The 7,830-nt window shown below is 31.5% G+C and overlaps 1 non-coding gene across 1 annotated transcript; it reads right to left on the bottom strand.

Annotated features, from left to right (window-relative positions):
• Positions 1–6,514: 6,514 nt before the first annotated feature.
• LOC133828040 (small nucleolar RNA R71) lies at positions 6,515–6,621 on the bottom strand. The gene has a single exon (XR_009890686.1). It is a non-coding gene; the product is annotated as a small nucleolar RNA R71 (small nucleolar RNA).
• Positions 6,622–7,830: the final 1,209 nt, after the last annotated feature.

Genomic DNA, 7,830 nt, shown 5'->3' with positions numbered 1-7,830 from the left:
CCTAAGGTGAGTTCCCTCAAAGGTCCGTCTTTTGTAAGTCTTTGAATCCTATCATAGCCAATGTGACCTAGCCTCAAGTGCCATAAATATGTCATATTATCGTTGTCGGCCTTTTGAGGTTTATTGGTCCTAGGTTTAGCTACTTTGAATAAATCATTGTTAAGAGCGAGGGATTCGTTAGGTCGCAGAATATAAAGCCCATTTTCCAAACATGCAATACACAATTGTGATCCATTGAAAGAAATAGATATATTAGAACTTGTAAAAGCCTTAACAAATCGTTCTAATTGCAACATGGAAACTGAAATTAAATTTATACTAAAATTCATAATAAAAAATACATCTTTTAAAATTAAGTATTTCAAACTTCAGATGAGCTCTTCCTCTAGCTTGGACCGCAACGAACGCTCTGTTCCCAACTCTAAGCTTTTAACCGCCTTCGTCCACTTCCTCCCACGATTCAAGAAGCTGTAAAGAGTTACAAACATAGTTAGTAGATCCAGAATCAATAATCCAAATGGATTTATCATTCTCTAAAACACATGCTTCAAAGATAAATGAACTATAATCATTACCTTTCTTTTTAGCTGCTAGAAACTTGGGGCAATCTCGTTTCCAATACCCCTTCTCTTTGTAGTGAAAACACTTATATTTACCTTTCTTGTTTTTCTTGTTCTTTCCCTTAGGCATCTGTGATTTTGGTTGTGCACTCGTCTTTGCAGCCTTTGCAGGCTTGGGGTTGTTGTTTTGTCCACCTTTCCTCTTGTTTTCAGCTTTCAAAGACGAAGCTTGGTTAGCTTCAATCTTAACTAGATTAGCAGCAACAACAGTAGTCTTATTTTCTCCTCCTTTACTAGGTCCACCCATGATAGGCTCAAGAATTTGAAGCTCGTTCATAAGCTACGTCAGACCATAGTTGAGTTGATCACAAATGTGCAGATACGGTGCTATTCGAGCATTCACAGTGTCATCACGTATGTGCGAAGACAGTGTTATCCAAGCATTTACGGTGCCATCACGAGCATTGACAGTGCCATCACGAGCATTCACAGTTCCATCACGAACGTGCGAACAAGGTGCTTGTTCTGGGGATTCCTCAATCATGACGAATTCGGAGTTGTCGCCAATCAAATCTATGTTGATATTCTACTTCCAATTAAGGAAGTTTTCTGTAGTGAGTTTCTCCATCAGAAGTTGAGAAAGGATGGGAGTCGACACAGCCATAATTATACTACAAATTACCAATAAAATATAAATCAATTACATTTGCTCAATAAAACTTCTATTCACACAAATTTCAAGAAATAGCACAACATATACCAAAAATATGTAAGAAATGAGAAAAAAAATACCAAAAACAATCATATCTCTATTTTTTTAGGTTTTTAACTAATCTATGATATCCTTGTCCCAGTTGGCGAGAGTAAAAAATACCACTAGTTAAATAGAGTTGTAAACTCATTTAATAATTGACACCATTATTAAAAGCCTACTATTCAATCAAAATAAGAAAACAAAATATCTTATTTTATGAGCTAGACCCACGGTTTCGATAATCATAGATTTAGTCCTAGTAGTCACCGTAGGGGTGAGTCTAGTAGAATTTGACCTATAATTCTCTATTTTTCGAAATCTAACCTTGTCAAAATAATGAATGAACACCTTCCGTAGGGGGACGAATCAAAGTGCCTCGAGGTCCCCATTAAGCTATTGACTATGCTAAACCGACGGTGGAGATCGAATAAAAATTCTTAAAATAAGCTCATTATAAAATTAAAAAATAGTATTTTTTACTATTTATTTTTAGAAAATTAATGACTATGGTTTTCAAAAAATTTGAAAATATTAAATTTTTAAAACCAAAGTCCTATAATTTCCTATTAATTCTAAAGTGTCACATTGAAACAAATTCAAGTAATTTAGAATTAATTTGTTGCTAATCAATATTTAGGTTTAACTAATATAATGAACCTATTCAATTAAGTCCAACTCAGGTAAATGGGCCTTAACAATTGGGCTTCTATAGAGAAGGGCTGGGTCCAGTTTGTCGTTCCCACTACAAAGGTCTCATTTCTTCTGTACAAGGTCTAAAAGACAGGAATTTAAACCTTCGTTTTATTAATTGTTATTAATTGATTAGACCTACTATAGTCATGCAAAGAAAATGGGGATTCAAAAGTGGAATCACCCACAAGAGAGGAATTTAAACTTTACATTTTCTAATGGGCCCAAATAAAACCTATCATTTTATGAATATTTTATTTGGCAAAAAATCATATATCTAACAAACATTTGGGCCACTATATGCATCTAAGCCCAATTACAAAAATACCACATATAGTGCAAACAGACATGTTATAATTGGATGGGCCTAATCATATTACTATACGAGCAATTCTATGAATTTATGCAAAAATACCACAATTAATCATCTAGAATTTAACCAAAAAATTCAAATTAATTAATTTTTTACAAAAATAAGTCAATTTAAATGAAATTTATCAACAATTAACAATAGTTAATTTAAATTTCATTTATCAACAATCAACTTGGCTTAGGTTAATTTGAAAAAAAATATTAAATTAATTTAAATAGGATTTATCAATAATTAACCAAAGTTAATTTAAATCCCATTTTATTAATTGGTGGAAAAAATGATATTTTTCAAAATTTAACCAATTTTAAATTTTAAAATCAATATCTTAACTCTTTTTCAAAAAATATATTGTGTTGTTACAACTATTAACTAATATTTTAACCATTTTAAAAAATAAAATATTAATAGTTATATCAACCCTAAAATATCTCAAAATAGTTAATCAAATTCAAATATCCATAAAAATATCTAACTAACAATATTCAAATTTCAGATAATTTAAATTTTAAAAACTATATAATAAAAAGATATTTATATTTTCAAATAAAGATTTAATAAAAATATCAAGAATTTAAAAGAAAATATCTTAATTCTAATATCTTAATATATTAAAAGATTTAAAACTAAGTTGTTAGTCTATTTTTAAATTTGAATTTGAATCTTTGTAGAAAATATCTAATTATTTAAATGTCAACTAACAAAAATATCTTATTTTAAAAAAAATTTAAATACAAAAACAAATTTGATATTTTTGGCTTTGATTATAAATAATTATTTTTTCAAAATTTTATTTTCTTTAATTTAAAAAACAAAATTTAATATGGATGAACAGTACCCGTTTCAGGTACTATTCATCGTGTGCACCTGGTGTGTGTGCGCGCGCGCACGCGAGGGGGGACGGTCAACGGTGTGCGTGCAACTTGGGGGGGACGCGCCCAGGGGGCGCACGCATAGAGGATTAGGGTGCACGCGTAGGGCGTGCGGGTGCATGCGCATGTGTGCACTAGTGCGCGCACTGATAACTCTACAAAATAGAGTTATTTTACCACTTTTTATATGCTAATTGTTGCTTAATACTTGAGTTTTTAATTAATTTATTGAGTTTTTAAGTAATTTTGCATTTATTAGTCTTATTGTAATTTTCTAGATTTTTATATGTTTTTATAGATATTTTATTGTGTTATGTTGTAATTGAATTATTTAAAATTAGTATTGTTAGTTTGAATGCTAAAAATATGATTTTATTGAAATTAAATGTTATGTAAATTAAATTTTAATTAATATTTTCATGGGAGTTATATGGTATATTTTATTAATGAAAATATTTAATTTTAATTTAGTTTATAATTTATTTTGTAGATCATTTGTGGCTCTTGAAAAGCAAGGAAATTAAAGGAAAGGTGGTAATTTTGAAAGAAAATAACAAGAAAAATGGCACTTTTCTTAGGCCCAAGGAGGCCTGCCGAAGCCCAGGCCCACGAAGCCTCTCCTCCCTGCCAACCATATGGCCCAGTATCCCCAGCTGCCGCCACCTGTCCCAACTCTCCTCAGCACTCAGCAAACCCCAACGCCCAGCTGCCTCAAGTCTCCCCAACTGACCATTTCCTTCTCCCCAGCCGTGGCCATGCAGCTTCATCACCGCCTGAAGCTCCAGCAAGGCCAGCCGTGGCCCAATTCGCCAGCCAGGCCCAAAGCCCATTTGCCAAGCCTCCTGGGCCCGCCAGCTGCTCCACTATTCGGCCCAGCACTCCCCAGCCAAGCTGTCAACACAGCCACCAAAAGGCCAAAAATCATATTTTTCTTCCCAATGTTTTTTTTTCTTTTCACTCAAATATCAATTCACTCTTCCCTATTTTTTCTTACCTAAATAAAAATTCCTAATACATTTTTTTACCCTAGTTTTTCACTAATCTTCCATCCAACCAAACATTTCATCTTTCCAATACCCTTACACTTACTCTTTTTATCCTACCACTTCCCAACACAATTAAATTAATCAATTTATTTATTTTAATTTGATTAATTTAATCTCCATATTTTGCCTATAAATAGAGTCTTGTAAGACCATTTGGGGGGCTCTTCTTCATCTTTTCATCCTCTTCTACAATTCATATTTTTCTCTCTTCTTTTCGCTATGTTCTCTCTACCATTTTCATCTTTTGAAGAGCATGTCAAGTATGTTATTTTGTAATTTTTATTTCAATCTAGTTATGAGCTTCTAATCTTTTTCAAGATTATTAAGATGATTTATTTCAATAGAAAATGTATTTTGAAAATAAAATATAGTGTGATTTATTTTAACTATATCTAAACTTGAGAATCAATATACTTATAAATATTATTGAACTTGCATTTTGTGGATTCTAATATCTTAATAATTTTATTTTACATATCTCATTTGAAAATCATTTTTCTATTTAATCTTAAATCTTTTTATTACTTCTCTTTTATTTTTCTAAGACAAAATCTCATCAAATATTTGGAACAAGGTTAGAATCTTCTTGCTTTGTTTAAAATAGTTTCTTTTGATGTTAATCAACTCCCATGGGTTCGACCTCGTACTTACATGAACATTATATTCCGAAACGATTAATGCACTTGTGAGTATAAATATTAAAACACCCTCTTTTGGGTTCAACAAGTTTTTGGCGCTGTTGCCGGGGAATGGCGAGAAAGAAACGATCTTTCTACAAGGTAAGTAACATTCTTCTACTAGTTATTTTATTTTTATTTGCACTATCATCTTAAAAAAAGTAAAGTAAAAAAAATATATATCTATAAAAAAAATTGAAAAAATAGTAAAAATCGAAAAAGAAAAAAAAAAGAAAGTTATACATATATTTATTTATATTGTTATATATTATATTATATATATTTCTTGGTAGTTGATGACATTTAGTGCCTCCTACATACTTATTAGTTTAGTGCATTTATGCCTCCTAACCCTTTTTCTTTTTCTTTTACTTTTTATGTTTTTTAGTTGAGTGCATTTGTGCCTCCTACATACTTGATAGTTGAGTGCATTTTTTGCCTCCTACATACTTGAACAATCTATCTCCTCTAGTGATGGCCTTAGTGCCTCGTAGCTTTTATTTTTGTTTATTATCTTAGTTGATGGCATTAGTGCCTCCTAAGTTTTATTATTATTATCATTATTATTATTAGTGTTGGTTGATGGCATTAGTGCCTCCTTGCTTTTATTTTTTGTTGATCATTTAGTTGATGACATTAGTGCCTCCTAATTTTTATATAACTATTTACTATTGCTATTGTCATTTTTTTTCTTAATTATCGCATTTAGTTAGTTGTAATTTTATTGTTTAAGAAAATACTTGAAAAAAAAAACTAAAAATCAAAGCTTGTTCTTTCAACATAAGCAATTTTTGCTTAAAGGAAATTTGGCAAAGTTCCCATCCACGCTTATTAATTAACCTCGGGGAGTTGTTATTAAGTTGTGAGTAAATGGAATCAAATAGGCCTAGGAACAAGTTAAACCAAAAAAAAAAAATTTATAACAAAAAATATATATTTATATAAATATTATAATCTCTTCTTGTTATAAGTATGCTTTGTGGTTGCGGTTCTAACTGATCCTCCACATCAGAAATTTGTTTTCTTGTGATTGTTTGTGTTACTTGGTGAAATTTGTGACATTGCATGCATCATTGGCAATGTAATTCAAAAAATCGTTTGGTGAAAAAATTAGTGTCTTTACATGAAATTGAAAGTGTTTTTGAAAGTTTAAGCATAATGGAACAAGAACCTAATGTTGTGCAAGAAAAAACTCTTCTTGAATACTTTTCACCTATTTCATCTAATGCTCCATCATGCATTGTTTTGCCCACTACTAATGCCACTCATTTTGAACTTAAACCATCAATCATTCAATTGTTACCATCATTTTATGGTTTAGAAAGAGAGGATCCATACATGCATGTAAAAGACTTTTTGGAAATTTTCTCAACCTTTCGTTTTCAAAAAATTTCAGATGAGTCGGTTAAACTTAGGTTGTTTCCATTTTCTTTAAAAGATAGAGCCAAAACTTGGTTAAACTCACTTCCAACTGGAACCATAACTACTTGGGATCAACTTTTTAATAAATTTCTTGCTAAATTTTTCCCCATGTCCAAAACTGATAATTTAAGAAGAGAAATCTCCGAATTTTATCAAAAAGATAACGAAGAATTTTATGAATGTTGGGAAAGATTTAAAGATTTATTATTAAAATGTCCCCACCATGGTTTTGAAAAATGGAGACTTGTAAAATATTTTTATGATGGTTTAACCCCTTCAAACCGACAAATGATTCAATCTATGCATACTGGAAAATTTTTAAAATTGCAAGGGCAAGAGGCTTGGGACGCTCTTGAAGAATTGTCTGTTAATTCACAACAATGGGATTATTCTGAGCCTAGGTCCAGAGCCAACCCTTCACCGAAAAGAGAAGGAAAATATGAAATAAAAGAAGAAAGTGATTTAAGAACATCATTTGAAAAATTAGCAAGGAAAGTAGAAGCGTTAGTAATAAGTCAATCTATAAATTCTCATGTGCAACCTAAAAAAGATGTTTGTTCTTTATGTGCTAGTTCATGTCATAATGCTCAATCATGTCCTTCTTTTATTGAAACATTTTCTGAAGAGGCTAATGCTTTACATTCATATGGAAAACCTTCTTCTGATAGCCCATTTTCCAACACATACAATCCAAATTGGAGAAACCATCCTAATTTTTCATGGAGACAAAACCAACCAGAAATGAATAAAGGAAACCAATTCAACATGCCAAATCCAAATCATGCCCAACCAAGTCAACCTTACCCTCCACAAAGAAAACCTTCCTTAGAAGACACCTTTTAGCAATTCATGCAATTCGCCCAACAAATCATACAAAATCAGTCTCAATCCATTGCCAAACTCGAAACACAATTGGGTCAACTTACTAATACTGTAACAGAGAGAGAAAAAGGAAGATTTCCTAGCCAACCCATCCCAAATCCTAAAGGCCAATATGAAATAGGAGCTCCTAGTCACAAAGAAGAAGTTAAGTCTATTTCAACTCTTAGGTCCGGAAAACAAATTGTCAAACCCGATTACATACCTCAAGTTGAAAAAGACCAAAGCCAACCTCAAAGTTCCAACATAAATGACCTTTCAAAAGATGATGCTTAAATCCTTCCTTCCATCCCAAAAGCTCATTTTCCATAAAGATTAATTCCACTCAAGAAAGGCAACCAATATAGTGACATCTTAGAAGTTTTCAAACAAGTAAGCATCAACATTCCTTTCTTAGATGCCATTAAACAAATTCCTGCCTATTCTAAATTCTTAAAAGACCATTGCACTGTTAAAAGAAACACAAATGTTCCAAAAAAAGGCATTTTTAACTGAACAAGTTAGCTCCATAATTCAATATAAAAGCTTTGTGAAATATAAATATCCCGATTGTCCAACAA

The sequence above is a fragment of the Humulus lupulus genome, chromosome 3, assembly GCF_963169125.1.
Source record: "Humulus lupulus chromosome 3, drHumLupu1.1, whole genome shotgun sequence".
NCBI lineage: Eukaryota > Viridiplantae > Streptophyta > Magnoliopsida > Rosales > Cannabaceae > Humulus > Humulus lupulus.
The sequence above is the reverse complement of the archived record's forward strand: the minus strand, read 5'-3'. Positions and strand labels throughout refer to the sequence as shown.